The sequence below is a fragment of the Macrotis lagotis genome, chromosome 4 (genome assembly GCF_037893015.1).
Source record: "Macrotis lagotis isolate mMagLag1 chromosome 4, bilby.v1.9.chrom.fasta, whole genome shotgun sequence".
NCBI lineage: Eukaryota > Metazoa > Chordata > Mammalia > Peramelemorphia > Peramelidae > Macrotis > Macrotis lagotis.
In genome coordinates this window covers 60,304,432-60,331,800 of record NC_133661.1, presented here as the reverse complement: position 1 = coordinate 60,331,800, position 27,369 = coordinate 60,304,432, and the positions used below count along the sequence as shown (strand labels likewise).

Genomic DNA, 27,369 nt, shown 5'->3' with positions numbered 1-27,369 from the left:
AACTAGAAACAATTATATAAAAATGCTCCAAATGACTATTTGTGATAACATATTCAAATTAAAAATAACGCTGAAGTTTCACCTCACTCAAAGCAAGTTGGCAAAGATTAAAAAAAGGGAAAATTAAATGATGGAAGGACTATGGAAGGTACAGGCATGCTAATACACTGTGGGCCAACCATTCTGTTTTTCAATTTGGAATTGTAATAAAAGTGACTCAATTACCTTTATTTTTTGATTCAATAAGGCCACGATGGGACATATTCCCCTAGGAAGTCCGAGACAGAAATAGAGGTCCAATATCTATCAAAATATTTACAGTGGCATATTTTGTGAGTATCCATTGATTGGAGAATGGCTGAAGAAACTATAAAATAATGAATGTAATATGTAGAGCACATGAAAGAAATACAAAGAAATGTGGATTTACATAAAGTAGTAGAGTGAAGCAGAACAGCAATAGAGTGAAAAATACAATGATGGAATTGAAAAAGATCAACAAAAGCAAAGGAAATTTTGGGTAATGGAAAATCCACTGAAGATTTTGGAGAAAAGGTAATGAAATCTAGATCTCCTAGTGGAGGCCTGGCAAGTGGGGCACCTCTTGGAAAGAATACTGGATTACAGTGTCAGATAAAGTTTCTGTGGCAGGCTTTTTTTTTTTTAATAATTGCTTTTCTTAGTCACCGGGTAGAGTTCAATCTGAAGGTAGATGAGAAATGACTATGATGACAAAAGACATCAATAAAATGAATATTAAAAATGAACTGCAATGGACAATTTTAACAACAGAGAAAAGATGGTGTTTGGGTTGGGCCTCGACTATCGTGCAATGAAAGGCCGGCAGATGGATTACTGTTCTTCCTTCTATCCCACAACCCCAGAAGGAAGAACAGGCCCCCCCCCCCCATGTGTGTTTTTTTTTTTTTAAAGATACATTTTCTCTTTTTTCAGGTCTGGAGTCATTAAGCAGGGATTAGCTGGATAAATAGAGGAAGTGATTTTTAAACTGTTTGCAAACTTAATGTGAAGAGCCCAGCCTTGCAAATTATCATGTCTAATCAGAGGCCCGCGCTTCACTGCTCCAGTAATTGTACCAGTATTCGTCAAATTCTTGTTGTCTCCTCATTAGCCAGGAAAAGGAGACTCAAGATGCACTTCATTAGAGGATCCTGAAAATGTATGGTAAGTGGGGAGGCAGAACTGTGCAGAGAAAGGGGAGAGAGGGGAGAGGAGAGACAAGGGAGATGGGAGAGACTGGAGGAGAGAAGAAAAAGAAGAAAGGACAGAGAAGAAGAAAGGAGGAGGAGGAGGGAGGTAGAGGATGAGGAGGGAAAGAAGGAGAAGGAGGAAGGAGGAGGAAGAGAAAGGAAATAAGGGGACAGTAGAGAGGGTAAGTGGGGGAGAGGAGAGAAGAAAGAAAGAACAGAGCAAGGAAGAGGGAGACACACAGAGATAGAGAGAGGGGAGAGAGAAACAGACAGGTAGAGAGAAAGGGAGGGAGATGAGAGAGGGGGAAGAGAAGAAAGGAGAGAGAAGAAGAAGAGGAGGAGGAGGAGGAGAAAGGAGATAAGGGAGAGTGAGGGAGTGAGCAAGGAGAGGGGAGATGGGATGGGGTGGGAGTGGGGAGGGAGAGAGGAAAGGGGAAAGGGAGGAGAAGGGGAGAGAGAGAGAGAGAGTTTGAAGCAAAGAGGCAGGGGATAGAGACAGACAGACAGAAACAGAAAGATGCAGAGAGAGAGAAAGACAGAGACAGAGGAGAGAAATAAAGAAATGTAGATAGAAATAGAAGCAAAAAGGCAGGGAAACACAGAGAAGCCAGGGAGACAGGGACAGGGGCAGAAACAGATTGAGAGAGACAGACAAAGAGGAAAAGGGGAAGGATTTGACATTTTAGTCAAGTTTGTAAATTCCCTGAGTGGGCAGTGGGGAGGGGGGGTGTCAGAGAGAAGAGGTGCCCAGGTATTGAATTCTTTACTTTGGATCATAGAGTCAGAGCTGGAGGAAACCTAGAGGCCATGGAGTCCCTGAGGGGAAGGGACAATTAAGGCACAGAGACATGGATTGACATGCTCAGAGTCACAACAGCTAATGTCCAAGGGAATTGAACTTCTGGATGTTCTGACTCAGAATCTAATGACTTACTCACTTCTACCTCTCATTAGAATTATACTGTGAAAAAAAAAATGGCATCTGGAAAGAAGACTTGACTCTCCATGGCTCTCCAGAATCATATTTTGGGTTCTGAAAGGTTTTGGGGGCCCTGGTGGCCTGGGACCTCAGATTAGTTCTCTTCAGGTGCCTTCAAACCGGGTCCTGCTGACCCAAGAGGCAGAGGAAAATGGGAATTCTGGCTCCCAGGCCTGCAGTCTTTAGCATGACAAATAAAAATGGGCAGTCTTATTGGTCAGATTCGCAGATCATGGTGCCATCTTCATATTCCTCTTCTCCTTCTCCTTGTTCCTAATTGTTCCTTTCTGCCAGGCTGCTAACTCTGAAGAGTTTCTGCCAAAGGGAATTCTGTGAATTCCCCTCCAGGGTGAGCCTCCCCCCCACTTTGTTTCTTGAAGTCTCTAGATAAAGCTTGGATGCACTTCATCACATAGAATCCAATTGATCTATCCTGGGAAGGAGAAAGGGCTGAGCTAGCTCCCTGGGGATGCCTAGGCCTGGTTCCAGGGAGTCTAGGTGTGTCCGAGCCAGGACTCAGGCCGCTAATGGATTGAAAATGGATTTGGAACTGATGACATCGTTTCTCTTAAATGTAGAGGTTCAATGTATTAAAGACTATTTGTTTTCTTTTATAACTTCCATGCAGTAGGTTTGCTTTTAATCAGGAACTGGTTGCAAGCATTGATTTCGTCTTTTATTTTATTTATTTTTTAAATAGTAAGATGTTACCAGAAGCTAGCTATCTGGTCTCTTGAACCTGGGGCAAGGAGAGAAAGGATTGTCAATGTCCAAAGAGACTCCTTCAATTGTATTCAACAAGCCTGTATTTATTAAAAGTCTGACACAGTCATGCTACCATACCATACTAGATACTGCTGATAAAAAGACAAAAATTCAACAGGTCCTGCCCAAAAGGTACTTTCATTCTCCAGGGGTTTGGGGCTTGTAAAAAGGTGCAATTTGTATCCAGATAATTATAGTCATTTCATGAAAGGACAATAGAATCCCAAGACCTCTGAAGTTTCTCTCTTTAAAAAAAGCTCACTTTACAATTTAATTCAGAGACCTCTTCTTCTTCTCAAAATATAAACTCTTTGAAGGCAAGATCTCTTTTCTTTTTTTTTTCTATTTTTGCTTCTCTTCTTTCCTTTTTTCTTCCTTTTTCTTTTCATCTTTTTTCTTTCTCTTTTCTTTTTCTTTCTCTTCTCTTTCCTTCTCCTCCCCTTTCTTCCTTTTCTTTTCCCTTTTTCTTTCTCATCTCTTTTCTCTATTTTTCTTTTCTTTTTTCATATCTTGATTTTTCTCTTTTCTCATCTTTCCTCTCTTCCTTTCTCCTTTTTTAAATCCCTTTGCTTTTTTTTTCTTTTTGCATTCCAGTGTCTAACGTGGTACCTTGTTCATAATAGACATTTATTATTATTTAGTCATTTCTGTAAAGTCCAACTCTTCATGATCTCGTTTTTTTGTTTTTTGTTTTTTGTTTTTTTTAGATTTTTTAAGGCATTGGGGTTGAGTGGCTTGCCCAAGGCCACACGGCTAGGTAATTCTTAAGTGTCTGAGGTCAGATTTGAACCCAGGTACTCCTGACTCCAAGGCCAGTGCTCTATCCACTGCGCCACCTAGCCGCCCCCACTGTGCCACCTAGCCGCCCCTGGGGTTTTTTTGATGGTGATACTGGAGTGGTTTGCCACTTCCTTCTTCAGCTCATTTTACCATGAAGAAATTGAGGCAAACAGGGTGAAGTGACTTGCCCAGGATCACATAGTTAGTGTCTGAGACTGGGTTTGAACTCAGGAAGATGACTAAGATCTAGGTACTATGTGTTATTTAATCTTTGTACAATCCAGTCCTACCCAGTATGATTTTCTGCACACAGTAGGTCTTCAAGGAATGTTTGATTAATATAACTGAACTGGGTTGAATCAAAGGTCTCATTGCTTAATCAATTGATTTTGAACCTCTATTCATGGTAAATTGAAGAAGCAAACCTGTTTTACCCATACTCTTTAAAAAAAGAAAAAAAAACCTTTTCTCTTTGCATCTCTCACTGTCTCTCAGGAAATGCATTTTGTTAGTCCTTCATCTCTGTTCTCAAACAATCTCTTTCTCCAGTGATGATTGGAATAGGAATAATGGATTCAAGTTGCAGAGAGACAAATGTAGTCAGGATGCAAGGAAAATTTGCCTAATGATTACTGCTATCTCAAAGTAGAAAGAGGTAGCCCAGGAAGAAGTGAATTCTCCTTCACTGAAGGACTTCAAGCCAAGGTTACATAATCACTTGGTAATCTTAGAAAAAGAAAAAAAGTGCTGTGCTGAATTATCTCTGTGGTAACTGCCATTGCTAACATTCTGGCAATCTGTGGGTTCTAGTCTTAGCCTTGCCACTGACTCGTCATATGTAACTATTCTGTCTCCTCAATCAATCAAGAATTTTTTGAGCACTTAGCATATTCAAGAGGCTCTGTGATCTGAATTTGTGATGGTTACAGAGATGAATAAGCTGTAATCATCTGCTTCGTGAAGTTTACATTTTAATTGGGAGTGGAGGGGGACAAATGAGACACAAGAAACTACCAAAAGAAGGAAAAAATGCCTTTCAAAATAAAGAAGTGTGTGCCCAGGGTCAGATGGGTGGCATGGAATCTAAAGTCTGAAAAAGTTCAGAGAAGGAATGATCACTGTGGTATGTGGTGGTTAGGGAAGGATCCTTGGAAGAGGTATACATTAATGGCAGTTTTTGAAGGATGGATAGGGTTTGAACAGTTGGGGAGCAAGAAAAAAGGTATTTTATGATGGTGATGGGGTGAAAAAAGGCAAAAAATCAGGAATATTCAAGGAATGCATATAGAGGTGATGTCACTCCTGAAAACTGTTGGCCACTTCCCACCCCCCAAAGACATCAGCAAAGATTAGAGAAAGTAGATATGGTTTAATATAGAAGTCATACTACCATATATGATGACTTATTTTTGGTGTGGGATGGGTAACAATGCTTTGGTATAGCCTGCAGAAAGTGTTAGAGTTTACATGAATCTCACTTTTATACTATAGGAACCCATTCTTCAAGTCAATGGCAAAATGAGGGAGACTGGATATACAGTTGGGTGAACACTTTTGTCTCATGTTGCTCTTTGAAAATGATTAATATGATTAATGTTTCAGTGTTGGGATTGGGGATGTGCTGAGATTTTGGTTAGTGTGGACACATTAAGCTCCTGGGACTATGTCCTCATTGAAATGTTGCCCTTCCCTTACCAACAACAAAAAGATTGAGAAGCTAAGGGAGAGTTGAGCACCCATCAACAATCATTTGATGGTTTTGCTTGAGGCTGGAGAAGGACTATAAAATAATGGCTCCCAATCATTGATCTATATATCAATGTTGATATTACTTTTTTTTTAACTGGTCTGAAGAGGACTTCATCTTTTAAAATTAACACTGGTATCTCCTTTCCACTGACCCCATAGCTGAATGTGAGTAATCTATAGATACTAAAGACAAAGATGATTATGTTGATGATGGCTAATGATCTTTAGACCATTAGGCAAATGGTCTTTAATTCTTCTAGTCTCATATAAATAATTTCTACTATCTTTACAATGCATCTTAGAATCCAAGAGTTGGAAGGGATCTCAGTGATCAGTGAATCCAGTCTATCCCAGTAAAAGTAGTAATCCAGGGGTGGCTAGGTGGTGTGGTGTAGTGGATAAAGCACCGGCCCTGGAGTCAGGAGTACCTGGGTTCAAATTCAGTCTCAGACACTTAATAATGACCTAACTGTGTAGCCTTGGGAAAGCCACTTAACCCATTTGCCTTGCAAAAAAAAATACCTAAAAAAAAAGTAGTAATCCAGTCCCTCCTAGAATATCTCTGACTACACCTCCTGAAAGAACTCTTTTTACTTTCAGACAGTGCTGTTAGGAAGGTCTTCCTTAGGTTGAGCTGAAATCTGCTGACTACTCTTTTTCTCGTTTTCAGATCTTCCTCTCTGGGTCACAGCATTTCTATCTCCTATTATCCTTGTTTTATTGTGTAGAGAGGATAACTCATTCATTCTCATTCACCTTGCTTTGCTTCAGAAGATTTGAAACTTTTTGATTTTAGGACCCTTCACATTCTTAAAAGTTATCAAGGACCCCCAAAGAACATTTGTTTATATGAGTTACAACTATCTTTACTTATTAGAAATGGAAATTTTTAGTTATAGTTATGAAAACAGTTTGGACATTGTGGACTTTTTTTCAAGTTCTTAGGAATCCTCCAGGTTTCCTACATCATAATGTGAGAATGACTTATACTTATGTATCTGCATTTTAGAAGCAGCCTGAGGAAGACAATGATTAAGGTGCGATTGCTAATGGTAGCATTTCAGGCTCCACAACAGCTCAGTAAGGGAAATAGTTGGGGGCAGGGAATGTTTTATGCCACCAGTCACATATCATATAATATGGCATCCAATTCTGTCTTTGTGTAAATCTAGCTCTGACCATAAGTCTATAAGATCTATATAGGGTCTATGAAGAAGAAATCTTATAGAACATTTAGCCTAAACCTCTCATTATAAAGATGAAGGATCCAGATTGTAAGTGTAAGTACAAGGATTTAAATCCAATTCTGCTCACTCTAAATAGAGTTCTTTCCTTTATGCTTCCCTGAGTACATGTAAAAGCTCATGTGCTTGGTTATTGTGCTTCATTCTTGAAGAGGCCCACAATGATATCACTATGTTAGAGTCAAGACAATGGAAAGAACATTTGTTCTGGAGTCAGAGGACTTAGGTTCAAATTTTACATTGACATCAGTAGGTTAATTGAACTAAAATGGTGAAACCTAAGATTAATCAGGAGGTTGTGGCAGTAATATAGGCAAGAAGTTATAGGGTCTGAATTAAGGTTTCTACCTTAATTGGATGAGAGAGATATCATGAAGGCAAAAATGACATGGATGATGGGATGTGGGACAGTGAGAAGTTCAAAATAATGCTGAGGTTATGAGATTACCTGAAAGAGAGAAATAGTGAGGTGTGGAACAAGAGAAAGTTGTTTGGTAAATGAATTTAGTTTTGGACATGTTGACTTTTGGGATGTCTTTGGGTCATTCAGATTGAAATGTCTATTTGACATTTGGTAATGAAAGCCTGGAACTAGAAGTGCGTCGTATGTCTATGTCTATGTCTATGTCTATGTCTATGTCTATGTCTATGTCTATGTCTATGTCTATGTCCATGTCCATGTCCATGTCTATGTCTACGTCTATGTCCATGTCCATGTCCATCCATGTCCATGTCCATGTCCATGTCCATGCCCATGCCCATGCCCATGCCCATGCCCATGTCCATGTCCATGTCCATGTCCATGTCCATGTCTATGTCTATGTCTATGTCTATGTCTATGTCAATGTCCAGGTCTATCTGTGTGTCTGTGTCTGTGTGTCTGTCTATATCTATATCCATGTCCATGTCCATGTCCGTGTCTGTCTGTGTGTTTGTGTTTGTGTCTATGTGTCTGTCTATATCTATGTCCATGCCCATGTCTGTCTATGTCCACATCTGTTTCCATATCTGTATATATGTCCATGTCTATGCCTGCATGTATACATACTATGCCCCTTCATGTATGTGTATGTACATGTACATGAGCTTGTAAAGATATATGCATGTTATGTGTATGTGCATGTGTATAAGTATATGCATCATCTGCAAAAGATGATAATTAAGCCCCTGGAAGTGAATGGTGTAATCATTTGAGAGAGGATGAAGAGGAGAGCCACAGATTTAGTAAATAAAACCAAAATGATGCTTGTTGAGAGAAATGAAGGGCAGAGATTTGGGAAGAAATGGACAGTAATAGAACCTGGGGAAACACATTTGAAATACAGGTTGAGACTGGAGAGGAATGAAAGTGAAACCAGAGAAGATGTATGAGGTCATTCTGAGGAATATAGGAATCAGTGGCCTCAGTGTGGATAAAGAGGAGGTTTATAAGAGATTTGGCAGAGGTGGAAAGTTTGGAGGCTATGGTCAGATGGGAGATAGTAGAGTTTCTAATTAGGGAAGGGAACATTTGTGAGTGCATTCTAATAAGATCTAGCATTCAAATATTCCCATGTAAGGCTGAGGCAGAATGAAGGTGAAGATCCTGACTGGTCAAAAAAGAAAAGTGCTTAAAATGTTTGCTAATTGGAATTGATGGAGTAGCAGAGGCGACACAATGAATAAAAAGCATTCAGTACTTTAAGTCTCTGATTTGATTGATTTGGGTTCTTTCTACACTAACTCAGAGCAGAACCCATTCATGGTTTAATAAAGGTTCTCATTACTGTGGTCAAAACAATTCATCAACTGGTGGCTGGCCTTTTGGTGATAAGCCTTTCTGAACATAGTATCTTGTATGGCAGATGTATAGTCTGTATTGGACCTGGCTCCCTACTTGGAAAGGCCTCCAAAATATCTAGGCCATTGTTCTTCATTCTGGAAGAAAACCATGACATCAGGGAGGTGATGCTATGACATGCAAGCAAACTGGATTGGGGGGGGGGGGGTGTTCTGCTAAATTACCATTCTCACTTTCTCCTCCAGAGTCATCTGGGTACAATGGTCAGACAATCAGTATACTGGAGATGGCCCTGGAGGCGAGACAGTCAGGGTTAAGTGACTTGCCCAAGGTCACACAGCTAGTAAGTGGCAAGTGTCTGAGGCCAGATTTAAATTCTGGTCCTTCTGACTCCAGGTATGGTGGCCTTTTTCTGTCTCATCATAGATTGTTGTAAGGGTCAAATGAGATGACATTTGTGAAGCATTTCGCAAGCCTTTAAATGATATATAAATATTATTATTATTATTATTATTATTATTATTTTTATTATAGTAAATATTATTAGACCCTTAATTAAGGATCAAAAGTGGAATAGATACCCTTAGCAGAGGGAGGGTAATTAAGAATGATAACCACCAGGGAGACAAATTCACATGGAAGGCAAATACAGACAGAAGCAATCAATGAAGACAGGGCCCAGGATGATAAAACAAGAGGAAAAATGGAACAGAAACAAGCCTACATCAGCACAATGGAGAGGTTGGTTGGGGATATTTCAAAACTAGTCAATCAAACAACAATTATTTATTAAGCACCAATTTAAACAGGGAATTATAAAGAAGGTAGGGTTCCAGAACTGATCTTTGAAGGACATAGAATTATTCAAGAGGAGATCTGGCACATTCCAGGCCTAGGGGACAGCTGAGCAAAGTCCCAGAGAAAAGTGGGATGAGTTATAAGTGACCATTGGAGAGTTCCTTTGGGGACCACGCCCAATTGGACAATCTAAAGGAGACACCATAAGGAAGTCTGTGGTCCTTACCACTTCACTCTCACCATTTCCAGTCTATTCTTCAGGAAAAACAAAAGTAAAGAAGACCTGTACTAGCCTGGCCCCTTTCAAGAATGGAGCCAAAGCTTCATCCATGTCAGTCGGTTACTGAGGGGGAAAGAAAAGGTTGAGAAGGAGTGAAAAAGGAAACTTAAAATAGCATCTGGTAGTAAAAGTGTGGCTCTTTGAACAATATTAAACCACTTCAGCAACCTTTCATATAGAATTAATTAACATAAAACTCAGCATCCTCAATGCAGCAGAGCCCTAAAGTGGTTGCCAGAATTTAATTAGACTTAACCTTTTTTTTCCCCTACATTGGTACCACTTTATAATAACGGCAAATCATTATTAATTCCTTTGGTGTTCACTGTAATAACATTAATCATGATGAACTTCTTTCTGTAGTAATGTGTATGTAATATGTAATTCCATAGCAATTTAGTATTAGTTAATGCTAAATTGAGATTAATTTATCAAAAAAGATACTATTTGTTATTGCAAAGTGTAAATTCAGAAAATAATATTGTAGAGCAATTTATATTAAGATGGCCAGATTAAGGAGGCTTTTGGGGTAACCTGCTGCTTCAAGTTTGAAAAGAGAGGACTATTAGCTAAACTACCCTAAACCAGATTTGTAGTATCTTAGTGCTTAAAGTACCACAGGAGGATGGATCACTAATGAAAGGCCCTTCAGAGGTTTTATTACCTTACCTGTCTAAAGATGTCAGGAGATGTGTGAACCAGATTTTCTGCCACAGAGAATGTAATCAAGGCTTTTATTTTCCCATCATCCCATCCATCCTCTTGTCTATAGACAGGTCTAATGATTTGGCTGTTTTTTCCTTCTTTGTTTAAAGATGCTAGGAGAATATTTCCCTACCTCCTTGGCTAATCAGCCTCAGTATCTAATACACATTCACTGTCAGGGAAGAGATCTTGTTAATAAGACTATCTCTATGAGACGCAGCATGACATAGTAGATAGGACCCTGGGCTTGGTCATTTAGTACACGTATAACCTTAGGAAAATTACCCAATCCCCTCAGACCTCTGGAAAATGAGGCAATTGCACTAGATCAAGGGTTTTCCATAATTTAAAAAAAATTATTTTAAGTGACTTGCCCAAGGTCACAGAGCTAAATAAGTATTAAGAGTCTGAAGAAGTCAAATTTGAACTTGGGTCCTCTTGACACTCAGGTCAATGCTCTATCCACTGAGCCATCTTGCTGCCTAGATTGGGGGTTTTAACTAGGGTCTTTGAACTTATTTTTTTAAATGTACAATTGGATTTCAAATTAATTAATTTCTTCTGTAATCCTATTTATTTTAATTTATGCATTTAAAAATTATTCTGGGAAGTGGTCCATAGGACTCACCAATCTATGGGAATGCATGCTATACAAAACAAATTTAAGACCTCTGGACTAGATGGCTTCTGAATACTCCTCTAAATCTATGCTCTGTGAAAGTCTATGCCCCAGGATTGGATACTTCCTAGTTATTGTGACCTGGGACAAAACATTCATCTCTCTTCATTTACAAAATGAAAGGTTTGGGTCTTATTGCCCCTAAATGCTCTTTCATCTCTAAATCAAAGCCTCTTGAAGGCTATTGACTGGTATAGTGGAGAGAGAGAGAGAGAGAGAGAGAGAGAGAGAGAGAGAGAGAGAGAGAGAGAGAGAGAGAACTGGTTTTGTGTATATATATATATATATATATATATATATATATATATATATACATATATATACATATATATGTATATATGTCCCAGGACTTGAGTTCTGATTCAGCCTTGCACCAGGTTTTCTTAGATGTGTGACCCTTCCTTAATTCCTCTTCCTCCTTCCCTTCCTCCCTTCCTGTTTTGTAAACCTTAAAGTATTGAATAATTGCCATTTATTAGCTAAATACTATTTTTTCTTGTATATAAGACTCAAATGTTTCTATTTGCTTCTTAACAAAATGTTTCATTTTGAGAAAAAGCTGCGGTGGCATTCTAGTTCACCATGAAGTAAAGGCCTTCTTTCTTATCCTTCCCATCACACCATACTGTCTCTTGGACTGCCTGACTCTTGGGAATGGGGCTGTTTTCCCATTTAAACATGCCTCTGGCTGGGCAAAAAAAAGGTACCTTCCATTGTCCAGTGAGAGAAAGAAATGCAGAACACCAAAGGACCCTGAGGTCACAGTGGAGCTCGGGCATGAGATTCCTTCATGGAGGTACCTGCCAAAGTAAGGTCAGCAGGGTTAAGAGTAATTAGAAAGGGAGGTTTGGACGTGCAGAGGGGAGGTGGTGGGTAGGTCTCTAATGAGACTGATCTGGGGAAAATGCAGGCAGTTCAAAGCATGCCAATAAGAGAAATACAGAGCAGAATTGTGGGGCGTTCACAGAAGAGCGATGATAATGATTAAGGAGCAGGAGGGGGTTGATTTATGAGGAAGACTATAAGAGTCAAATACATTTATTGTAGCCCAGCAGAGCAAATGACTCAAGTGATGATTTTCTATAGCAGACTGAAGATAGAAAGGAGCCACTTGAGAGGATGTGGATGGAATCCCAAAGGGTTGAATTTGCAGAAGAACCTACAGGACTCAAGTGGTGATAGGCTTAGGCAGTGGACAGGATGATGTTAGAATTGTGGGGCAGGACATGGGGGGGAGGTCTCATCGCTGACCCTTGAGCAAGCTGCTCTTGTCTGTGCCTCAGTTTCTTCATTGGGAATTTCATCCAGATTGTGCCCCATAAACCTTGGATGGATCCTGAGAACTCCATCTTAGGTCTTCTAGTCTTCTACAGATCTCTATCTCCAATCCCATTCTCTGGATCTCTAATCCTGCAGCATTAATTCCCTAGTGGACATTTCAAACTAGACATCCCAATTGAATAAATATAAAAATATCCATATAAACATGTACATATATATTATTTTATATATTATATATTTACATATTTCAAGATGAGAGATAAGAATAAGTTGGGGCTGATGAAGTAAGCTAAGGATCCCCAAAAGGATGTTACCTTTTTTTAAAGTTAAAAATTGACCTTAAAGTTTAAAAATTGACCTTGAAACCAAGAGGCCCTTAATTCAAATCCCTGCCTCTGATACTTCCAAACTGCATGTCCTCTTCAAGGCTCTTGTAATCTTCTAAGTTGTAGAGGAAAATTGTTGTCCTGCAGTTCTGGAGGGAATTTCCTCACCTGGGAGTCCCTATGTCAATGAAATCACAAGTCCATTTCCTATCCTATTTTATTCTGTATTGGAGATGAGGTTGATGAAGGGATTCCTGCCCAGTGGTGGATAGGACTCACAAAAGAGAACTGAACTGCTTAATTCTTACTTTTCTTCTTCTATCAAGATGAAAGTTATTTTTGTTTTGTTTCTCCCTCCCCACTCCCTTTTGTTTGTTCTATCTTTAGGCAATTAGTTGGCACAGTGGATAGAACTCAGGGTCTGGAGTTAGGAAGTCCTGAGATTGAATCCAGTTTGTGTGACCCTGAGCAAGTCATTTAACCCTTATTTGCCTCAGTGGTCTCATCTATTAAATGGAGATAAGAGCAGCACCTACTTTCCAGGGTTGTGAGGATTAAATGAGATATTTATAAAGCACATGGAGCATTGTCCGAAATATGGTCCTTGCTAAAAAAAATGTTAACTGTTGTTCTTATCCCTTCCTACACATAGATTCAATAGGGAACTAACTACCTAGGGTGAATTAGGATCAGGAAGAATGAAATATGACAGCTATCAATGATAAATCCAACCTCAGATACTGGCTAATTGTGTAACCCTGGTTGCCTGAAGAGAAAAGGAAAGAACAAAATGCAAAAGAAAAATCATGGCTAAGAGGAGTTGTTCTCAGGCATGGAGAAGGGTCAAGATTGACCTGCAAAGGAAAGAATCTGCAAACTTTAGTTCGGTACTTACATTCCTGGAATGACTCCAAATGTATTATTAAAGAACTAACTAGTGAATATCTTGGAGAAGTGGCAATCACCAAGAGCCAGCATGGCTTCATTCTGAGCAAGTTATGCCTGACCAACCTTCCTTTTTGGGGGGAGTAGGGTCCCCAAACTGCTTCTTCAGGGATATTTTCTATGTAGATTTTAACAAAGCTTTTGATAAAGCATCATCATCTACTCTTCCATTAAAAAAAATGGAAAGGAATCAGACTAGACACACTGGTTAAATGTCAACTTGGGGATGAAGGGGTGAAGGGAAGTGGAGTATATCAGGAATCTGTGCCGGACTCTGTGTTAACAATTTTTGGAATGATTTGGAAAAGACTTGGTTACCTCCTCTGTCTAAGGCACAAAGACATGCTCTCCGTGTTTCTAGGTGAATCAGATTGGAGTGGGAATTCTAACACAGACAAAGATTTTAAGGGCCTTGAAAAATGAAGCAAATCTTAGATGAAATGCATAATTGGGTCCAAAAATCTACTTCAAAAATACAAGACTTGCTGATTTTGGAAAAGTTACTCGATGTCTGCAGGCCTCAGTTTGCTCATCTATAAACCAAAGGGGCTTGGTCTAGAGGGCTGATAAAATTCCATCTAATTCTGTGCTTCTTTGGATTGTCATATTTGACAGAATAGGAAATTTCTTTTTGTGGAAATGAATAGGGTGATCTTGGTGTATAGGCTCTAGCAGACTAGGAATTTAATAATAATCTAACAGCTAGCATTTATCCAGAGCTTCAATATTTGCAAAGCATTTTATAGGGGGTGACTTCAATCGATCATTTCCACAAAACTGGGAAGTTGGCATTTTTATTATTGACATTTTATGGATTAAGAAACTGAGGCAAAGAGAGGTTAAGTGATTTGCCCAGGTCCATCCATGCAGCTAAGGAATATCTGAGATGGTATTTGAATTCAGATTTTATTCCAAATAAAAATCCAGTCTTTTCATTGTATTATGAAGCTGCCATTTAATATAAGATTCTTTATTGTTGTAGATTGACTGATTGATCCCTAAGCTCCAATACTTCATAATTCTCAGAATAGTTGGGTGGTCAGCAGAGGGAGAAAGAAAAAAGAACAATCCTTAAAAACTAATTAAACATTTGTTCAAAGCTATCTTTTGACGATCTCTTTGTTGTCTAAGTGCTGCTCACTTCGAGCATTATTGCAGTGTACCTCGTCGGGAAGGGCCCCCTAACTGTGAACCACCAAACACAAAGCCAATTTCACTCCGAGTCATCCACAGATTAAGCATAGCAATTATAGCGCCTGCAGCAGCGATAAAGCAATAATGAGGAATAAAGCCATATAAACATTTTAATAAAATAAATTAATTTTACATTTTAAATCATAATTTCTGTTTTCTGTTCTTTTAATAGCTTCCCTGGAACTTCTGAAGCCCCATACAGCATGTTGGCATGGGGGATCTGAGGGCCTGAGCTTTTCGAAATGGGAGTTAGGATATTCTCCACTGGGACAGTTCCCGCTCTTCTGCCTGGATCAAAGACTGCTTACTTTCTGTGCTCCTGAAAGCAATGAGAACTCTCACTCAGGTTTGATTGGAGTTCAGGAATTTAGATTTAGTGATGATGTGGTATGTCCCAACCTCCATGGCAGTAGAGAGTGGGCATTGAGACGCTCTGCTGTCTTGCCTTACCTGGGTCCAATGAAGAGCCATGAAGCTGAGGACTTTCCACAGCCCTCCCTCACTTAAATCCAATTCACTTGCATGGCATGGTATCACCCCCCCCCCCCGATGTCTTGGTCCTCTTTGAGAATGAAGGTTGCCGGTTGATGGCCATGATTAGATGGCCAGATCACACACTGCCCCACTCTTTACCAAACCACGGCTACAACATTACCTTGCTGGAGATTTTGAGCTTGACCAAGATTTAACTGCATATTCCCTGAGTCAGATATCTTTTGGGGTTTCCTCATCCTTCTCTATAATGGGGTGAGACTTCATTATTGCTACTCCCTACCACAGAGGACATGATCACAGAGTATTATATTTATCTACTCTAAACTTTCTTACACCTCCATCTTCTCCAGCCTCAACTTCTCAGTGTTTGATGAGAGATTGCAGCCTGCATAGATGGTCTTCTCTCTCATTATAGGACCCGGGAGTATAAGTCCTTGATTAGTCAATAAACAATGAATATTAGCTAACAGATATTTCCTACTAAGACTAAGTCCCTGCTAGGTGACAGACATCGTGCAAAAGATACAAAGACAGAAGTAAAGCAGTCTCTCCCTTGAAAAAGCTTCCATTCTATTAGGGGACACAATATATGCCTACAAAAGGGTGAACAAAAGAGCTATAGGGGGATAGAGGTTGGGTTGGGGAAGGCACTAGCAGTGAAGGGGACAAAGAATGACTTTATGCAGAGGGTAGTGTGTGCTCTGAGACTCTCACAGCATCTAGACACCACTCAGTAGTCTGGTTTCCTATCAAATCAGACCAAGGAATGAAACAGTTCTGGAAAGGAGAGTGAGAAGAATGTCTTTGCATAACACTCTCCTCACTATAATAAACAATATTCAAGTCATGTCATCAAGTATAAGACACCATGGTCTTCCATGAACACGAAGGACATCTACCTACCTACCCAGGGATTCTAAGAGGCAGAGGTGAGCAAGGAGTGCATTCTAGGCAAGAGTGTTAGGCAGTCTAAAGGCAGGAGAAAGGGTATCATGTGTGTTTGTGTGTGTGTGTGTTTGTGTGTGTGTGTGTGTGTGTGTGTGTGCGCGCGCACTCTAAGAACAATGAGGCCAGTTTGCTCTTAAGAGTGTTTGAGGATAGGGGTGCATGATAGAACTGAGAGGTAGGTTGTGAAATTCTTTAAAATACCTCTTTTATTATTATATTCTAGTACCCTCACATGTGTGACCTTCAAAAGCTACCTCTGCTTCAGAACACTTTGGGGGTGAACATTTATTCAAAACTATAGCTCCCAAACCCTCACTATTGAGCTTACTTCACCAAGTAATCAGAGGACACACCAGTTCAAAGCAAGAAACATTTAATCAAATGACATCATCCACATGAGGTACACTCTCGTATACTTTTTCAACATTCTCAGTGGGACAGGGCACCCATATCAGAAACACATGATACATTTCCCCTTTTCTGTTCAATACTTCAACAGTGGGAACTTCTAGGGAGCAGAGGACACCTATATTAGAGATGGTGACCACAAGTTGGGTCATCTACAAGCTCAAGCAAGACTGGGTCTGCACTCCAGTGAAATCTGATGATGCTGTAATCACCCTAGGCTGAGACCTCAGAACTGAGACTACAGAGCAGCAGTTCCATGGAATCAAGAATACAGAGATAACACCAGAGAAATAAACTATTTGGCCAAAGTATATTATGATGCTTAAAGAACAATGGGAAAAAAACAAAGCAAAACAAAAGAACAATGGGAAAGATCATTACCCATGTAGCCTGGGTTACCCATATAATCCTAACTATTAGACTGCATATTAACATGTCTTTTTTTTTTAAGTTTTTGCAAGGCAATGGGGTTAAGTGGCTTGCCCAAGGCCACACAGCTAGGTAATTATTAAGTGTCTGAGGCCTGATTTGAACTCAGGTACTCCTGACTCCAAGGCCAGTGCTCTATCCACTGCACCACCTAGCCGCCCCTTAATATAAGTCTTATATAAAATCATGTGTATTATATTCTTCCTGTGCTGTCCTTTGCTACATGTGATTTTGGGAAATGTTGTAAAGTCACATGTCAAGTTGTTTGCTTGAGATTTTTGTGGGTGATTGTTATATTTCTGCATGTTTTCATTCTTGCTGCCTCTAATTCTAGTGTATAATACTAAGTTCCTGTACATGCAGTGTTTGTTTTAGTTCAAACGTGTGCTTTCATCACTATAGAGAACTCTCTGATGAAAAAAATTCATTTTTCAATGAATTTTGAAGACTTTTCTGAAATGTAGAATTTAGAATATTGATTGATGGTCATTCAGACAGCCTCTCCATCCAATATATCACACTGTCTTTCATTTTATTATGTGAAAGGAATAATTACTGGTGACTATGTTATATGCTGATAGACATTTTGAAGTATCAAAAGAATCAGTAGAAGTTGGCCCATTTGCTTTCTCCAAATTCGATGTGCCTTTCTTCCTCTTCTGTCAACTCATGAAATTTGTTATCCTAATATGAAATGCCCATCATACTCATCTCTGCCTCTTTGGATTTTTATAATGTCTTCTTAAAAGACAATGTAGAATAGTGGAAAGAAGCTTCTACTAATCTAACTGGGTCTAAACTGAAGTCTCTAACTCATTGTATGACTTTGGAAAAGTTGCTTGGAGATCTTGACTCTAGGTTCAACTATAATATTAATTTGCTGGGTTATCCCTAGGGGTTGAAGTTTTGTCATTTACAAATAATCAAACTCAATTGTTGTCCTTCAATTCATTCTTGGTTACTTCATTGATTTGTGTCTCAAAGAATCTCCATTTACTATGCAAATACTTTTGTCTTATTGACTTCTTTTACATAACTGTCCTTTCCCAATTCCATGTACTCAAACTGGAGTCTCCTTAGTGACAGATCAAGCTGATACATTTCCATATCTGAAAATTGTGCCTCGTCTTATTCCCATAGTTCACCAAACTTTCTATCAAGAAGAGGTAATTTGATCTCATCAATTCTCTGGAGACAAAATTACTTATTATATTCATTTGGATGCCAATATGTTATTGCTATTTTTTCTTTACATTATTTGATTATTTTGTACATCAAACTGTTGGTTTGGCTGACTTTGGTCTATGTCAGTTAAAAAAAAGTGTTTCTGAGATCTCTGAATAAAAGTCTAACATCTTAAATAATTATCAATTTTAGTTTTAATGGACAACTGGGTGATGTAGTAGATAGTGTATCAGGTCTGAAATCTGGAAGTCTCATCTTTCTGAGTTCAGATCTCAGACACTTATTAGCTGTGTGTCCTGGGTAAGTCACATCACTTTGCCTCAGTTTCTTCATTTGCAAAATGAGCTGAAAAAGGAAATGGCAAACTACTGCAGTATCTCCGTCAAGAAAACCCTAAATGGTCACAGAGAACCAGGTACAACTGAAAAAAATGAACAACAACAAAGATGCTTTGCAAAATCCCTTTTAGTTCCAAAGTTCCATAGTCATATAGAAAATGAATGTATTTTGGGGAAGAATGAGAGATGTATCCAGAAGGAAGGAAGAAATTAAGTTGAATTTTACATAATAATTTAAGGTTTGTTAGTGAGTCAATAAACATTTATTAGGCTTTCACTATGTGACAGCCACTTGACAGAACTGAAGATACAAAAAGTTGAGTACAGGGTGTCTCTGCCTTCAAAGAGCCTTCATTCTAATGAGGGAAAGCACATGTGATAAACTTTCTACATCTAAGATACTGAAATTCATGGAAGGCAATAATCATGGGAAGAGATGGGAAAGACTTCTTGCAGAAGGTGGGATTTTGACCTAAAGTTGGCCAAGGAAACTGGAAGACAGAAGTGAGGAGAGAGAACATTCTAGGTGTGAGGGACAATCAGTGAAAATTCAAGAGACAAGAGATAAAGAATGTCATGTGTAAGGCACTATATGGACTATGTAAAGGGAAATAAATCATGGAAAGACCAGAAAGAGCTTTAAATGGGCTTTAATGCTGTGTGGCATTTTATATTTGATACTGGGGGGTGATAGAGAGCTACTGGGAGTTTATTGAGTAGGAATTTGACATAATTTGACTTGTATTTTAGGAAATTAATTTTGGCAACTGAATGGAGGATACATTGGAGGAAGAAACTTGAGTAAGGGAGAACAATTAGAAGGCTATTGCATTAATCCATGATTGAGGTGATGAGACCTTGTTCCAAGGTGGTGGCTGTGCAAATGGAAAGAAGGAACCATTTACAGGAGATGGTATAAAGGTGGAAAGGAGAAGACATGAGAAGAAGAATTAAAATATTAAGTATGTGGGATGAGTACAAATGAGGAGTTGAAGATGGAGTAAAAGTTGTAAGCCTGGGGGATAGGATGATGATAGTATACCTTTGAGATAGATACTACCAGTTTTGTTACCTCCATTTATAGAGGAGTTAGCTGAAACCTAGGGTAGCACAGATGACTTATCCATAGTCAAAGAACCAGTAAGCATTAGAATAAGAACAAGTTTATATACCTACCAAAATCAGTGAACAGCAGGCTCATTATAATGCAATTGTCATTTTCAGGGAAATACCATGCCACCATTATCAGTGCCTATGCTCCCACTGTGACAAAATCTGATGAGGTTGAAGAAAAATTCTGTGAACACCTGGTGTTCCTTATCATCAATGTACCAAAAAAGAACAAGTTTATTTTTCTGGGTAACTTTAATGATAGAATAGACTCAGACTATTAGACATGGTGGGGAGTTCTTGGGAGGAATGGAGTTGGAAACAGCAACAATAGTCACTTACTACTGAAGACTTATGCATCTCATGACTTTCCTCATCAGAAACATTGTCTTTCATTTACTTCAACACAATAAAACTTTCTGGATGCACCTTTGCAGCAATCCCTGTATCTAATAAATCATATAATTGTAAGGAAGAGTCAATCAAGATGTGAAAGTGTTGGAGGCAATATGAGGTGCAGAGTGCTAGACTGATCACAGACTCATCCTCTCCTGCTAAATATTCATATTCAACTGAAATGGCGGTCCCAAGGCAAAGAGACTACTAGAAAAATTGATATTAAAAGATTAGAGTGATTCTCTGGGTGGGAACAGTTCATTGCTAGGTTTGAATAGAAGATTAGGCAACACACACAGTTGACAACAGTGGAGCAGAAAAGAAGTGGGCATCTTTCAGAGGTTTGGTGTACATAAACTGCATTTATTTATCTGAGTCAGAAACATCAGGTCTGGTTTGATGAAAATGATGGGGAAATACAGAAGTTGCTAAATGAAAAAAAAATGAGAACACAGGGTTTATCAGCAGAACACTTCATTCATTACTAAAGAGGCAACATTTAATATCAGAAGTGATGAACAAGGGAAGATTAGAGAGATGCAGAATTTTTGGTTCAGTAAGAAGGCACAGGAAATTCAGTTTTATGTGGATAGTAACAATCCAAAGGGTTTTTATGATGCCTTGTGAAAGCTATTTATGGGCTAAAGACATATATCACATCTCAACTACTCAGTGCTGATGGAGTACATTGATTATTGATAGACATAATTTTAGAGAGATGGACTGAACACTTTCATAGTGTCCTTAACAGATTGTCACCAATTAATGCAGAACTCACTGATCATTTACCTCATTTGAAGTCAATCCATCCTTAGCTGAAGTTCCAAGTGAAGAAGAGTTTTCAAATGCTATTAGGCTCCTTCCATGTGGCAAAGCACTTGGTACTGATTCTATTCCAGCTGAGATTTACAAGGTGGAATTGTTCATTCAAAAGCTGGTTGAAAATTTACAGGTTATATGGCATGATGAAGTTCTCCCCCAGGAATTCAAGTATGCTTCCATTATCCAACTCTATAAAGGTAAAGGGCATAAATTGTCCTGTGGCAATCACAAGAGTATTTCTCTCTTAGTAATTGACTGGTAAGATTCTTACTGGTCTCCCCCTCAGTAGGTTAATAGACCTATCTCGAGTCAAACAGGTGTGTGCCTGTTAGTTTGTGGATGTATAGATACTCACATATACACATTTATTCATACATACATACATGTAAGAGTACCTCATTAGGAGAGCTGAATATAGAGGATGAATCAATGTACACATTTATGTGTATAAACATATACATATTATATATATTCATATATATGTATAACATACTCACATATATTCACACAGATATGAAAGTCCACCAGAATGTAAGATAGACATATCTGTAGACAAGTTTGCATGTGTATATGTATAACCATGCAAAACACAGGGACAGATAAGAGGAACAGTTGATATGGTGTTTGCTACCCAACAACTCCAGGAAAAATGACAGGAACAGTATAGAGGTCTGTATACAACATCTGTAGATCTATCCAAAGCTTTTGTCACCAGCATTCATGAGAGTTTATGGAAAATTATGCCAACATTTGTTTTCCTGGAGAAGTTCTCCAGTATAGTATGTTAATTTCATGATGGCATGCTTGCCCAGGGGTTCTGGTTAGTGGGAGATGCTTTTGAGATTTCGCAGTTACCAGTGGAGTAAAAGAAGGATGTGTCCTTGCTTCCATACTTTTTCTCATGATGTTTCCAGCCATGTTGTCAAACATCTTCACTGAGATGTACATGACATTAAGGTCAGCTACCTCACTGATGGTAAATTTTGTAACTTGAAAAGGCTACAAGCCAAGACCAAAGTGGAGGGAGTGTTAAGTCATGATTTTCTATTTGCAAATGATTGTGCCCTCAATGCAGCCTCTGAAGCTGAAGTATGGATTGATTCTCTGCTGCTTGTGCTCATTTTGGTCTAACAATTAATACCAAGAAAACACAGGTGCTCCAACAGCCAGCGCTACACCATCCATATGTGGAACCATCAATTACAGCAAATGGAGAAGTTTTGAGTAGTCAAGTTCACTTACCTTGGCAGTATATTTTTAGTGAGGTAGACATTAATAATGAGGTTGAGAACAAGCATTGCCAGACTTGCTCAGTATTTGGGAGACACCTAAAATAAAGTGAGGGAGAGAAGAGGTATTAGATTACCAAACTGAATGTCTCCAGGGCTATGGTGCTGACTTCATTGTTCTATGCCTATGAAACCCGGACAATCTACCAGTGCCACAGCAGGAAACTGAATCACTTTCATTTAAATTGCTTTAGGAATATTCTGAAGATCACCCAGCAGGATGAGACACTCAAGGTCCTTCTTGAGCTAAAGTGCCAAATATTCAAATGTTATTACAGAGAGCACAACTACAATGGAGTCAAGGACATTAACCCATAGTAACTTTCATGGATGAACTTTTAAACTTAGAATTTGTATAATGTAGCAAATGAGCTACCCATTGACCATCCATTTGGCTTGTTCACTAAGTTCTTTGATAATGTTGTGGGGAAAAGGTGGCCTTTGTAGACAGAAGAGATCTGGCTTCAAATTCAGCCTCTAAGGGTTATTAACTTTATATCAGGAGACATCCCTGAATGCCAAATCTATGTTTGCCAAATAAGCCTTTTATGGAGAACTCACACAGAACTCACACAGGGGGCCCAGAAAAAGCAATACAGGGATACCCTAAAAGGTGTCTCTTAAGAACTTTAGAAATGATTGTGCAACATGGGAGACATTGGCACAAGACTGGTTAGCTGGCATGTCCTCATCAGAGAGGGTACTGTGTTTTGTGAACAAGGCAGAATTGAAGCAGTTCAAAGGAAATGTGATACAGAAGTTTAGAGACTCCACCCTAGGTGTTCACATGGACTGTTTGTACCCAACCCATGGAAGGTATTTCTGAGCTTGTATTGGTCTGACCAGCCACAGTTAGACAAACTGTAACTTGACTCTGAACATAGTGAAGTTGTTTTGATCTTCCTCAACAAAGGACAGGAACCATCCAAGCATCACAGATGATTTTCCCTAAGTCCAACAATTTTCTCATCAAACCACACTGATACTTGATTAAGAACAATAATGCCTTTTAGTTGGCTAGATCTAGATAGGAATCATTTAATTTGAAAGGTACAAGATACCTTAGAGATCATCCTTATTTTATAGCAGACAATATTAAGGTCAAGTAAGTGACTTGCTCAAGGGCATACCACAAATTAGTGGCAAGCCAAGATTATAAAATAGACCTTGCAAATTTTAAAAGGGGAGAAAAAAATGAATGGTGGAAGAAATGAGAGGAATAGTAAGGGACATTGTTTAGTGGCTGAGGAGGACCTGGGGCAAGGTAGAGATCAAAGGAGAATGAGGTCACTAGAAGGAGGTGGGAACACAGGGACAGATAAGAGGGCCATTCCTAACAATTACAGAAAATAAAGATTCCTTTGTCTGAAGTCTTCTTTAAGAAGCAGTAGCAATAGGAACTTGGATGAATGACTCTGAAATAGCAACCCTCTAGGTTTCCCAGATGATGAAATGAGTTTAGAAGTCAAGGAAAAAATATGCTTCTTGTAGTCCTGAGTAAATTAATTAAAAAAGGTGATGGAGGAATCATGGTCAATTGGGTCAAACACAGAAACGGCAATAGAGTCAAGGACAGAAACCCACAGTAACTTCCATGGATGAACTTTTAAACTTGGAATTTGATGTCTCACCTAGCAAATGAGCTACCCATTGACCATCCATTTGGCTTGTGTGTTCACTAAGTTCATTTATAACACTGTGGGAAAAGGGTCGCCCTTGGAAACCGAAGAGATCTGGCTTCAAATTCCCTCTAAGGGTATAACTAACTTTACATCAGGAGACATCTTGAACTTCCCTGAATTTCATTTTTTGCATTTCTCAGAGAGGGATAATAATTCTGGTAATAAGACTCATCTAAGATAAGTCTTATATAACAGCTCTCTGCTATTCTTTCAGGCAATATAAATGTCAGCTGTTTTTATTTTTCAGTCTTTCATTCACAGAACTTCAGAATTTGGACAGAACAATTGGAAGGGACCTGAGTCTATAAATATACCCGAGTAAGCATTCTCTCTTTAAACATGGGAGGATAGAGAAGGAAGCTTCTACCAATGGACTAGGGCTGAAAGATAGCAGTGCAACATTGATGGGAGGGTGGATGAGACTGATGAGATCCTTGCTAAGATGTTGTTGACAGGTTGATAAAATTATTCCTTGCCTGGGTATGGACTCAGACTTTTGCTAGATTGTGGGGGACAAAAATATAGAAAATATGATCCCTCTAATCAAGGAATTTAAAATCACACAACAAAAGAATTTCAGAGTTGGATGAGATCTCAGTGGCCATTAAGTCCAAGCTCTATCTGATCAAAAATTCTACAATATACCCAGGTCATCCAGTTTTTAGAACAATAGAATAAACACTGACCTTGGAGTCAGAGTAAGTGGTTTAAATCTCACTTATTTTTTAAAAAATATTTATCTAATTTTTTATCCCCTCCCATTACATGTAAAAACAATTTTCAACATTTGTTTTCAGAATTTTGAGTTCTGAATTCTCTCCCTCCCTCACCCTTCCTTTCATTGAAAAGGCAAGCAATTTGATATAGGATATAGTATATATTTGATATAGGATATACATGTGTAGTCAGCTTCCTCATCAGTAAAATAAAAGTCTCTGAATTGGTTTCCAGCTCTACACCTATCACCTTATTATTTAAAGCTGGAAAGGATCTCATAGGGCATCAAGTCCAGCTCCCACATTTGTTAGATGAAGAAGTGGTTGCCTAGAGAGCAAAGGACTTGTCCATGGTCACTCATCTCTAAGTAACTGAGGTAAAAGTTGTCTTAAGCCCAGTATGCTCTCTGATACATCACATTTCCCAAGATTTTCTAGCTAATTAGTGACAGAACTCAGGCAAGAACCCAGTGGTTTCAACTCCCAGCTCAAGTATGCCTTCTTGCCATACACTGCCTTAGTGAAACCCTTATCTAGTTTGTGTGTTCTCTCTCTCCAAGATACATACCAAGTGACCATCTTCTCCCAAGCCTATTTGTTCGGATGGTAAATAGGCTTCCCAACTCCAGGTCTCAGGTCATTTTCAAGCCACTGTTCTGCACAAACAGCAGCAGAGGCAGAGAGAAAGCTCAGAGCTCTCTCCTGGGGCCAGGCCATAGATCAAAATTCAAATTGTTTTTATTTGTTCATCTGAACAGTCCTAGAGGATGCTCCTCCTTATTAACGAGCCTGCACGCCACGCTGTGTTTAAAGTTCAAAGCTCGGTAGGACTCTAGGCTGTAATTAATCTCCGTCTCCGAATTCTAGAACACTTAGCGCAATTATAATTTCCTGTCGGAAAACCAATTTGGTAAAGCGGCTGCGTCCTCACCCCTGCCTGGAATGCCACATAATGCTGCTTCCTGTCCTCGTGCTGGGCAGAGGCTGAGGGCTCCCAGGTCCCCCAGTTTCTCTATCTGCTGCATGGGGCAAGTGAGACTTCCCACTATTTCTAAGAGTACCTCATTAGGAGACCTGGACGCAGAAGACAGACCTATCTGGAGCCAAGCAGGTGTGTGTATGGGAGTTTGTGGATGTATAGATACTCATATATACATATTTATTCATACATACATGTAAGAGTACCTCATTAGGAGAGCTGATTATAGAGGATAAATCAATATACATGTTTATGTGCATAAAATATGCACATTATATATTCATATTTATGTATAACATACATATATATATATATATATTCATACAGATATGAAAGTCCACCAGAATGTAGGACAGACATATCTTATGGACAAGTTTGCATGTCTATGTATAAATGCATACACATCTATGCATGCATACACTCACATATACATATATACATACATGTCTGAATATACAAATCTCTCTATATGCATATATTTGTATGTCTATATATCTATATCTATGGTTCTATATGTTCTTTCTTTTTTCTATTTATCCATCCAAACGTTCATCTATACATTCATTCATCCATCCATTCATCTATCATCTATCCATTCATCTATCTATCTATCTATCTATCTATCTAATCTGTCTCTATCTATCTGTATATGTGCATATACCAATCAATAAACACTTATTAAATAGCTGTTTTGTGCCAGATACTTAGCTAAGCACTGGGTATATATACATAATTGCTTTTCTGTTTCTTCAGGGCATGGGAACGCCTGGTGTGGAAACTATACAATGCAAGTAACATCTCATCCGTAACTTAACTAAGAGTTACCTGGAGTTTATTCACATCACATATGTGTTACTAAAGGAAAGTCAGTGTTTCCATATGTATATGTATTTATTATCAATACTTATGTTATATGATTCTATCCAAGGATAGCTAGATAGCTAGGTAAAAATAGATCTCTATATATCTTTATATAATGCTCAAGAATTGGGACAGAGAATATCTGCATTTAAATGGGATAAACAAACATTGATATAGTCATTTCAGACAATCAGATGATACAAAAAACTATGTACATTTTATTTTGATATGGATTTCTTCAAGGAATGGTGATGTGGATGAATTTTTGTTGGCTTTATTGTTCAGGTTAGACTAACTGGCTGGAGGTCCCTTCCCATTCTGAGGTCCTAGGATTCTGGAAAGGTTGACAGAGAATCAATTCTGTGTGCCTTCGGCATAGGGGAAGATCTTTGGCAGTGGGAAGGTAGGGATATTCCAGGATAACTTCCTAAAGATGAACTTGCTGAATAAGAAAGCAAATAGGAGTGGAATAGAACTCTGGTCTTGAAGTTGCAAGAGTTGGGTTTGAATCCTGGCTCTCAAATTTATTAGCCATCCTAGCAAACCTGCTTATAGTATCATATGATCATTGATTTTAATAATAGCAACTAACATTTATATAGTCTTTACTATGTTTCAGGCACTGTGCTTGGTGTTTTCCTATTGTCTCATTTGATCCTCATAACAATCCTAGGAGGTAGGTATCACTATTGTTCCTATTTTATAGATAAGGAAACTGAGGCAAATAGAGGTTAAATGATTTTTTCAGAGTTACACAGCTAGAAAGTAGCTAAGATTATACTTAAATTTAGGTCTTCCTGATTACAGAATCAATACTCCATTCAACTCAGCACCTACCTGCCAATCTTAGAGTTGGAAGGGGCTTTAGAGGCTACTAAACTTCAAGGACTGTAATGACTCCCAGATCACTGGGTTTTGTTCCCAGCTCCCACTTACAGCCAACATCCAAGGGAGTTACAACTGTACAGAAGGGGACCAGCCCAACTGCCAACCAA

General features: G+C 38.8%; 2 long non-coding RNA genes across 4 annotated transcripts in view; one reads left to right on the top strand and one right to left on the bottom strand.

Moving 5' to 3' along the window:
* LOC141520950 (uncharacterized) overlaps nt 1–27,369 on the bottom strand; it is a 37,128-nt gene extending 9,759 nt beyond the window's left edge. The window contains exons 1-4 of one of the 3 annotated variants that reach the window (XR_012477807.1): nt 27,212–27,369; nt 22,090–22,175; nt 20,815–21,036; nt 14,875–15,035 (exon numbers count right to left, since the gene is read on the bottom strand). This is a non-coding gene — a long non-coding RNA (uncharacterized LOC141520950). Of the gene's footprint in view, nt 1–14,874; nt 15,036–20,378; nt 21,037–22,089; nt 22,176–27,211 lie in introns of those variants that run through there. The other 2 variants (XR_012477806.1, XR_012477805.1) reach the window with 2 other exon arrangements.
* LOC141520951 (uncharacterized) lies at nt 1,040–18,337 on the top strand. The gene is made up of 3 exons (XR_012477808.1): nt 1,040–1,185; nt 14,889–16,559; nt 16,659–18,337. It is a non-coding gene; the product is annotated as an uncharacterized LOC141520951 (long non-coding RNA).